General features: G+C 34.5%; 1 non-coding gene across 1 annotated transcript; it reads left to right on the top strand.

Moving 5' to 3' along the window:
- Positions 1–2711: 2711 nt before the first annotated feature.
- Positions 2712–2783, top strand: TRNAA-UGC (transfer RNA alanine (anticodon UGC)). The gene has a single exon. It is a non-coding gene; the product is annotated as a tRNA-Ala (tRNA).
- Positions 2784–11232: the final 8449 nt, after the last annotated feature.

Below are 11232 nucleotides of genomic sequence, written 5' to 3'. Positions count from 1 at the left end.
AAAACACAGAAGTGGGGAACTTAAATGTGTTTCAACATGTGGGTGAGTTTGAATACAGGATAGAAAAATCCTAAGAGAACTACTGAGGCTCACCAACCTGGACACATGGTGTGAGTCATACTGTGAAGGACCACACATGCCAGAGTGGGGAGTCCATTTTCAAGATTTGGAAGGGGCAAACCAGGAAGGTAAATTGTTTCATGGAATCAAGTGGGAAAGCCATGTGATAATTATAGGAGCCCAGCTTAAAAATCATGAGAACCCAGTTACAAGAGACCAGTCAGGCTCCAGTGGAGACTTGCATTTATATCACTTTGCAACTGACTACAAAGGGGGCCGAGGAGATGGAGGGTTCAAGGAGAAATTCAAATTTCATTAAGTCATATAGCTGAGAATCAAGGGGCCTAAGTGGTGACCAGAAAGCCGAAGACAGGAGATACCAGAGTTGGTAAGGGAAGGGGAGAAGAATCAGAGTTCCAAAACCACAATTCTCCTTCTACAATATGCCTGAGGCCTATTTATATATGCAAAATGTTCAAGGAAAGAGAACTTGATGTAACTTAATGGAGTCATCTGTACACAGTGATTGAAAAAAATATTGCCAAGCATAAAGAAAATATAGAATTAAAAATTCCATTTTAAAAAGCATAACAGACAATGCAATATATTTATGATAGTTTAACTTGATTATAGAAAGCTGTACAAATGCAACTAACCTTAATAAGCTCTTATAGACTTGGATTTCAATCACTGTCCTCATTCTTATCAATGTCCGAGAATTCCAAGAGAATCAGTTTAATGAGCATGCACACATGGCTCTCAATTCCTCGTAGAGAAGAACCTATAGAAACTAAATATTTCAGTTCATTTCAAATAGTGTACTTCAGATTTTCCTCCCTTGGTTGCTGGGGATTTGCTACTGAGGTTTTAATTCTCACAGCTAATGTGATGTTCTTTATACACTGATTTTCCTCTGTTCTTCTTTCCCTCTACCGTAGGCCTTTCACAATAGGTATGTCAATCAAGCTACACAAACAATTCTAATTTAAGAAGCAAATGTATCACGTTAAGGATAACAGAGAAGTCACAGAATTGAATAAATACCCAGTGAACAGGCCCAGGAAATAAGTGGGAACAAAGAAGAGTGGTGACTAGGCAGCAGCAAACACTCCAGTGCTTACCAAAGGAAGAGTCAGACTAGGATCCTGCCCCAGCATCACTGTTGTGGGAACTCTCCTCTGCTGCGAAACTCTTCCATGGCTCTGCATCAATCCACCAGGATCCAGGTCCTCAACAAGAGTGGATACAAGGTCACAGGAGGGGCACCTGTCCAACCATACTTCCTAGCATCAAAAAAGAGGTTGGACTCCTATTTTGCCATCTGTTTCTCCTGGGCTAATCTCCATGTTAAAATGTTGGTTCTGAACCTTTCTTCAATGTCTAAGTAAGCATCCACTTCTTTCCTAGCTAAAAAAACAGCTTAGAGATTTGTGACTGACAGTACAGAGGAAGTTAGACACATACTGTGTACATATTAGTCTCTAAACTACAGGAAGGTAAGTTTGCTTTGCCTGTCTTAGTAGATATTTTATACAGGATATTATTTGTGTGTCTGTGTGTGTGTCTGTGTGTGTGTGTGTGTGTGTGTAGACAAAAATGTGTATACAGATATAAGTATTGATATATGACTTGGTCAACTACTTAGTCCAGTCATTTCAAGCAGAAAAGCTTAGCATGACAAAATTAAACATCAAAATCTTAGTTTGAGTATTTATAATATAAGATGAATTAGGCATGGACAAAAGTAAGCAAAGTAATTCTTTTGATTAAGCAAGGAGGAATCACTGAAGTATTACCTAGCCCCAAATTAATTCTATTCTACAGTCAAGGTGGTTTACATAAATTCCCACCACTGCTGAAAAGATGGGGATGGCATTCACTCTTAGGCGCATGCAGCAGGCATATTTCATAAAATGGACAACAGGGAAGAATCTCAACCCACTAGGTCATAGCTCTGCAAAGATCTTCAGAGTATTTATAAGAAAGGTATTAGTAGAGCCAAAGAAATTACGATACTTTCCAGTTATACAGAGTACTTATTTACACGACTATCTAAGGAGTTAAGGAAAATAATAATAAAGATATGATGGTCTAAAATGGGAAAACACTAGTGTAAACAGAATTAAGCTGATTTCTTCAGAGTATGACATTCTATAGCCTTTAACATGGTAAAGTGAATTATAGATATCCTAAGGTAAGATAAAATAGCTTATAGTTTCCAAACCTAACAGAGGGATCCTGATGTTCTATTGAACAAAGTTGCAAAGTGTTGGTCTATACTTTGAAGTGAAAAGTTTGGGAAATTGCACATGTTCAGAACTGTATGCAATTAGCATGTCAACTTTCATAAAAGAAATTTCATATTTCAGAATAAGCCCTCTCAGGATTAAATGAAGACATAATACAAGAAACACTGCAGGACCAAACAATAAAAGAAGAGTCTTCATACTATCCATACAGAATAAGGACATACACTAATATGAAGTTCTCTAGTAAATAAGAATTAAAAGACAAAAAACATACCAGGCAAAAATCTGTACATATGGCTTGATCTCAGTGTGTCTGTATGAATAAATATTTTCCTGTATTGTAAACAAAAAGTGGATGCATCTGTAATAGTGTATGTTTAGACATTTTTTTTTTAATTACATGGGGATGTAGCTCAATGGTAGAGCACATGCTTTGCATGTATGAGGCCCCAGGTTCGATCCCTGGCATCTCCACTTTATAGAAGCTCCAATTCACTAGGGCACTGGGCAAGTCAGTCAGTTAAGCATCTGATTCTTGATCTCAGCTCAAGACATGATTTCAAGGTTTGTGAGTTTAGTCCCACATCGTGCTCTGTGCTGACAGCATGGAGCCTGAGTAGGATTGTCTCTCTCCCCTTCCCCGACTCATGTGTACACTCTCGCTCTCCCTCTCTCTCTATCTCTATCTCAAAATAAATAAACTAAAAAAAATAAAACATAGTAAATAGAGATAGCTATTGCCTCACTTGACCACAACTAAGTGTATCAACAAAAATTAAAATGGCCATGAATTTCTGTGTGAGAGATAAGGGCCACCAATCATGGGAGGATTTTAGATCAACCCTTTTGTATTTAGATAAAGCACATGTTAGGGGTGCCTGGGTTTCTCAGTCGGTTGGGCATCCAACTTCGGCCCAGGTCATGACCTCACGGTTTGTGGGTTCGAGCCCCGCATCGGGCTCTGTGCTGACAGCTCAGAGCCTAGAGCCTGCTTTGTATTCTGTGTCTCCCTTTCTCTCTCTCTGCCCCTTCCCTACTCATACTCTGTCTCTCTCTGCCTCTCAAAAATAAACACTGAAAAAAAAATTTAATCACATGTTACAGTAGTAACTAAAATGGAAAGAAAAACAATGACCAAAGTGAATTTTGAATAATCAAAATGAAAATCCAAAGGTTTTGGGCAAAAATTTTCATATTTTAACAAGAAGGATTTTTTTAAACAATGTAAATATTGCTAATTCAATCAAAATTTATGAAATATGAAAATGGTGTTTTTCTCTTTCATTTTAATGTGAAACAAAAATGTCTTGATATGTGTTTGAACATATTTTATCTTTTACTGTGACAATAATTCCTCAACAACAAGAGTATGTTTGAATTCTTTTGTAGCATACAGAATATATTTTGACCAAGAAAGTTCAATTGATAGACATCTAAAGATTATAAAATTAATTCACCATTAAAAATAAAGCCACCTTCTGGGGCACCTGGGTGACTCAGTCAGCTGAGCATCCGACTTTGGCTCAGGTCATGATCTCATGGTTCCTGGGTTCAGGCCCTATGTCGGGCTCTGTGCTGACAGCTAGGATCCTCGAGCCTGCTTTGGATTCTATATCTCCCCCTCTCTCCGCCCCTCCCCCACTCAAGCTCTGTCTCTCAAAAATAAATAAGTGTTAAAAAAATTTTTTTAAGGAAAATAAGGTCATCTTATTTTATATACATTTTTTCTACATAGTTCTTCAGCCATAATAATAAAAGGAAAAACCAGTACAGCAATGAAGAAAACAAATTTCAAATAGCAGCAATGTAAAAGGATTTGATAGAGAAAGTTAAGTTTCAGTAATATAAATAATTTGGCCATAATTGGATTAAGTAAATGGGAAAAATATGGTATATATAATTCTCTTAACAGTATTTATTTTAAAAGTTTAACCAATGACTGAACCCAAATGACTTTTATCTGTGAAAAGACATGATTGCAAATACAGCCGTTTATATAACCACAGAGGATGAAAGATATGAAAAGGAAATTAAATTTTCAATAAAGCAATTGCCAACCACTTTGCCATTTAAAATACAATGAACTAGCAGATGCACAATATATTTTTTATTTCATATTTGACCTTCAAGAGTCATACTATTTGTTGATAAGACACTACATATGAAACTAAACAACACTGGTAATAATTGCTATAAATCAAATTTTATGAATAAGCAATGTGGTCAGTCCTATTGGTTTTCTTAACCACATTATTATTATTTTTACTTGTATGTTGCAATATATTACATTTTAAACAGATAATAAAAATATTAGTAATATACACATAGAAATCTGAACTATAAAATCAACATATTTAGAAAGAAAATAACATTGAAATTCTAATTTTATTAGAATGCCTTGTTGTCTTGTCTCTCAATATTAGGCATCTGAGTATTATTCCAAGTTGAAGGAAATTACCACTACTTTAACAGAACATCTCTCATCATTAACTCTGTACAATATTTTATGGTAAAGCATTTTCTTAATTATTTAACGAGCACAGCTAGGTATCATTTTCTATGGGCCAGTGGTTTGATATTTGCATCTTATTTGATATTTGTAACAACCTTCTAAGAAAGATATTTTATTCCTAATTTATACATGAAAAAAAAAAAACTAGACACAAAAAGTTTATAAAAGTCACACAGCTAACAGGTGGCAATCCCAGAAACTGACCTGGGTAATCAAGTTCAAGACTAAATTTTTAAGTCTTATGCTTTGTTGCCTTTCAATTCTCAGAGTAAGTTCATAATCCATTCATGATTTTAGGGTTTGGAACTAAATATAATCTTATTTCTAAAGACAATTCACCTGTACAAAAGGTACAATCACCTTTAAATTAGAAGTATATGTTAAATCTTAAAATGCATATCACAGTCAACATTTTAAGTCTTAACATATACAGAGTCTGTTTATTATGATGAAATATGTATGTGAATTAGAAATATGAACTCATGTTAACAGATTCCTAGTTCAGAGGGGGTAGAAAGACTCAACCATATATAAATATTGAGTGACCTTAATCAAGTTGTATATTACCATAAAACTCATTTCCTTATCTGTAAATGGATATTTTAAAATTATAAGCTATACAGGTAAGATTATGCTACTGAGACAATAAATATATGGTTGAATCAGTTTTTGTTTTCAAATCATCTATATATCAGCTAATATCAATACCAAAGAGATTCTTCAGTTTTGAATCATCCAAATCCAGTGTCATTAACCTGGTGACTATAAAAACAGGTACTTTCATTTCATCAGCTTTTATTTTCCTTGAAACAATGATTGGCATCTAGAAGGAATACTTTTAAAAGACAGTACTTGTAAGTAAAAGACATTTCCTCTCCATCATTTCCATAATGCTCTTGTCCTGCCTTGTCCTCCAGAGGGTAATTGCAGAAGCATAGGCTGGCCTAAGAGAGTTAGGGCCAATCCATGGAGGAATAAGATCAAGCCTGAGAGATGAGAAAAGGTAGTGACTGTTCATATCATACCTAAGGAGGATGGAGAACACCAGTTTTAAAGCAAAAAACAAAACCTTGGGGGAAGCCAAATCAAGTAGACAGAAGCCTAACAGAGCAGATAAAAAACAAGAAAGCTTGAAGACATTTTGTAGAAATGTGAAATACAGGAAGATTAGGTTAAATCTAACAATTTATATTCACAGTGTTCCCTTTGAACATGTCTGCTAAATTCAAAGACTTTAAAAGAGAGCTGCTGACAAATCCACAATGGATCCTCCTAACTTTCATGGTAGAAGTAGAGTTCTTTAAGGCTTTCCTTGTGTCCATTTGCCTTTTTCTGAGACATGCTTAGGAACATGGAGGTGGGATAGTGTTACGTAGTGGGCACTGATGTTTCCAGGCTCTATTGGCCCATACTTTCAGATACTGTGAAATGCTGTAACTGGATTGGCAGCTTGTCAAATCAAAACAGACTTGAACGCTTGGCCTGGTTCTTTTCCCTAAGTAGTCCAAACAGGTTAGAAGTTGTAGGCACAGATTAAAGTCCTGCAAGTTATAGTCAGGATAGACTAGTAGCACACATGGCTAATGATGTACACAGGTTTAAAGAAGAAGGAAAAAGAGGCAGAGAGACTAGGAAGAAAGCAGAGGAGTATTGTATGTTAGACTGTAATATGATATTTATATGGAAATTTATAAACCAGAAAATAACATTTTGGTGGACATAAGAGAACATAAATATGTATTTTTATGGTAGTGTATTTATTTCTCAGATATGAGTAATCTAAGATTTATGTCTTAAAAAGTATTTCTGGAACCATTAGAGTCCTAAGAACAATAGTTTTCTCTTTGCTGGAAATATGTTCCTTTAAATTTCCTGCCATTTGGGTCTTCTACCTCTACCTGTGCTTACGTCAAAATTGTCATCATTGCAACTCATGCAATCAAAGTCAGACATTCTACATGCCTATCCAAATATGTACCTTAAATTTCTTAATTTTATTCATTAAGGCACTTATTAAAGTTTTTAGGTGCTTACTTTAATGGGTATGATGATTGACACTGGGGATTCATCTTTCCATTCATACTTCCATTGTTATAATTCATTACCTCATCATTTTTCAACTAAATCTTAGTGGTAACAGCTGTATTCTGCCTGATTCTTACTATGCCCTTTTCAATCGTGTCTCTTTATTATTCCTAGAATGAGTTTTATAATACACAAACCTGATTATGTCAAGTCCCTGACATAACTCAAACTTTTTAACATGACATAGAAAACCTATCATGATATATTCTCTGCTTACCTTTGCAGTCTCATCTCTTGCTACTCTTCAATTACATCCAACCTTCATTTCCTCATCTAATTGCATCCCAGAACATTTCTTAACATTGAACTAAAGTTCACCCTGCATTGTCTCTTCCATATATTCCCATCCATCACACTTTATATTTTCAGACTCATTTCAAGTGACCCCTCCTCTGGGAAGGTACTCAAAGCTGTCTATAACCAATCACTCCCAGAAAGGCTGGTAGAGAAACTCTTTGAATAAGTTTTCATAAACACTAATACACACCTTTACCCTAAATTTTGTCACATAGTATAATTACTATCTGTTTATTACCTGTCTCCACCCACACATTAAGCTAAAAACTTTTGGTGGCAAGGTATGTATCTCAGTTATGTTTACCATATACAGTAAATCTTTCAAAAAACTTAATGGAGGAATACATAGAAGAGTATCTCATCTGGATAAATATAAAACATCTGAAAAAGTTGACAGGTTGAAAATTATATCTGACAAGGTAGAAAGAGAAAATAAGAAAGATCTCAAAAGTTCTCATCACAAAAAAGAAATGGTAATTATGTGAAGTAATAGAGGTGTTAGCTGACACTTCAGGAGTGATCATATTGCAATATATAAATATATCAAATCAACACTTTGTACACTTTAAACTCATACAATGTTATATGTCAATTATATCTCAATTTCAAAACAAAATACTAAATAAATTAAGCTACCTTTCTTGGCATAACATGAATATAAAGACAAGGTTCAATTGGGGGAGAAATATTACAAGAACCTTTTGTGAAAGACAACTTGGTGTCTTATAGTATATGACAGCAAAATGGCCAATATGGGCAAAGTCTGCATGTGAAAGTGAAAACATACTTAGGAAATTCTCTGAAACAAAGTCTTGACTGGTAGTCATGACTAATCACACCTAATAAAGCATGACAAATGTGTCTAAAGAAATAGATGAGGCTGCACAAAACGCTCTGTGGAAATGTTATGTATAAAAAGAGATAACCTCAAAAAATAAGAGAAAAATAAGAGCATTGTGATATGCATAATTTTCTGTAAAACTCCTCAGCATAGACAGTGGATATGAGTGTTTGTGTGTGTCTGTTTCCAGAGCTTCAATACATATTCATGGGACATTTAGTAAACATAACTGGAAATATATACTCTAAAGGTATATATCACTTTAAAGATTAACAAGTGCTTTGACTAAATTTATGAGAATTTTTATTGATTAGCATAATGTATATTAATAATGGGGTTTTATTGGTAAAATTAGTTTTTCAAGATTTATTGAGAAAAAGATTTGTTCTAGAAAAAAGAAATGGTGTAAAACTTCACTAGAGGTTTTCTTCACTAGATGATGTATAAAACAAAATCTGATAAGTATATACACATATATGTTTACACTGACATTAAAAGGTTTAATATGCATACATGCAGATATAGACATAGATATATATGGAAACACACACACACACATACACTGTATTTAGATTTCATTAGTTTTTGCCTAATGTACTTTTTCTGTTCCAGGGTTCCACCCAAGATACCATATGACATTTAGTTGTCATGCATCCTTAAGCTTGTTTGTGCCATGACAATTTCCTACCTTTTTTTATCTGGTTTTGATGATTTTGACAGCTTTGATTACTGGCTAAGTATTTTGTGGATGCCTTTCAATTATGTTTGGATGATGTTTTCTCATGATTAGAGAGAAGTTATGGGTTTCAGGATAGAAGACCACATATATGAAATACCATTTTCAACACATATCAAGGACCTATGCTATCAGTATATTTATCACTAATGATGTTAATCTTGATCACCTGGCTAAATTAGTGTTTTCTAGATTTTCCACCATAAAGTTAATTTTTCCCCTTTCTATACTATACTGTTTGGAAGAAAGTCGCTAAATATACTCACAAATAAGGAGTTGAAAGTTATGCGCCATCATCTTTGGAAAAGGAATACATCTACATAAATTATTTGGAATTTTTATGTATGAGAAAGATGTTTCTTCTTTCTCATCTGTTTACTTAATATAATCAGTTATTTATATCACTATGGACTCATGCATATTTATTATATAATTTGAATTATAATCTATTACTACCTTTTGTTGTTGTTGTTACTCAAATTGTTCAAGTTTTAGCCATTGGGAGTTCTTCCTGTTGGCTCTCCTCCATCTCTTTAATATACCACATTGCTTTATTTGTTGAGTAGTTCCTTACTTTCTAACTGTAAAAGATGCTCCAAGCTTATTTTTTTTCTTTTTTTTTTGGGGGGGGGGAGTTGGATTAGCTTTTATTGTTGTTTGTTGGTTTAAAAATGTTTTTAATGTTTATTTATTTATTTATTTTTTATCTCCAAGCTTATTTTATGTATTTCCTGCCCAAGTCTTAGAACCAGCCATTATATCTACAGAGCATTGTTTTCTTTCATTGGAGAATGACACCAGAAACAAAGATATAATCAAGTAGTCTCACTGCCACTGGAGGATCATTGCTTTTAGACCCCCTAAGTGGACAGAGCTAGGAAATATGTGTATAAATACCACCCTGTGGAATATGGACATGCATGTAATTTATATATCTACCAAGCAGTATTAATGTTAAGTTAAACATTCATTCATATTAGTGTCTTCAATGCTAATTCAGCACCATATAAGTCATTTTACCCTCCTGCCTCACTTATTTGAAACCTCCCTGACAGTGTGAGAAACATAGTTAGCACCATTTACCATCCATTTAATTAATCCTCGTATTTTAAATACACCTATATCCTTACACTAATTCAGAGGGTCATTGTCCGAGTCTGTAAAGACAAATCCTGCTACTAAAGTTATGTTAAATTTGTCTTAGGTCTATAGGCCAGATGCTATTTGAGTCCTAAAAGGATTGATCATCGGAAGTCATCCAGGTCACATAAGTCATTTAATTTTGTCTATTTGCTAGTTAACAGCAGAATGTGTGTCAGAGTTTAATCTGGGTTGAAGGGATGACAACAATAGCCTCTTCTATTTCTAACTATTGAAAGTTAGTCATATCTACCCCCAAAAGAATTTACTAACTGTGCCTGTCTAAACTGCCCATGTCAGTTTTCAATACAATGTATATTCAAGAAGAAATTTAAAAGTCAGCCTAGATTTTTAAGCATATCACTAGTATCAAGGATGATTTCTGAATAAATTAGAATTGTGATTAATAATTATGGCAATACAAAGAAAAATTTTAGTTTAATTAAGGCAAAAGAGGAGGACAGTACAGAACTACACTTCCTGACCTGATACTGCACAAGAGTGGATTTGTGCATGTATTCTTTTCCTTCCAGAGCACAGCCCATTTATGACTACCGCAATAATAATGGATGACACTGTTGTATTTTTCCTCTTGCTATATTGCTTTTACCTTTTCTTTCAGAGAGGATAACCTTTAGACATGAATGGACATGAAAGAGGAAACCAAAGATCAAGATGTTGAACAGGGGCTCCTGGGTGGCTCAGTTGGTTAAGCATCTGACTTCAGCTTAAGTCATGATCTCACAGCTTGTGAGTTTGAGCCCCACATAGGGCTCTGGGCTGGCAGCTCAGACTCTGGAGTCTGCTTGGGATTCTGTATGTGTCTCTCTCTCTGCCCCTCCCTTGCTCATGCTCTATCTGTCTCTCTCTCTCTGTCTCAAAAATAAATAAACATTAAAAAAATATGTCGAATAACATAAGGAGTATACCAATGCTTTGCCAATGAGATCAAGCCTCTTGGTCTAAATTAACTACATTCTGGAATACCAAATCTAACTTCAAAAAAGATTCCTCAAATATCAAAAGCCATCTTGGTGCAGCAGTGAAAATGTGCTTTACAAATGTTCAATAAAGAGTAAGTGTGTTGCGCTTTGTATGTATCCAAACAAAAGGTAGGGATGTGGAGAAGTTGTAAAATTAAATATTTTATGTCAACATAAAGGAAAACTCTCTAATAATATTGGATACCCAACAATGGAAGGAAATGTCTGAGAAGGTAATGAACTACTTATTCTTAGAAATGTTCAAAATGCTTACTAGAGATTATTGTGAAAGAGTTTCCATCAGATTAGGATAGATGGCCTCTCAACAG

Source organism: Panthera uncia, assembly GCF_023721935.1.
Source record: "Panthera uncia isolate 11264 chromosome A1 unlocalized genomic scaffold, Puncia_PCG_1.0 HiC_scaffold_17, whole genome shotgun sequence".
Classification (NCBI taxonomy): domain Eukaryota; kingdom Metazoa; phylum Chordata; class Mammalia; order Carnivora; family Felidae; genus Panthera; species Panthera uncia.
This window is presented reverse-complemented; position numbering and strand designations above follow the sequence as displayed.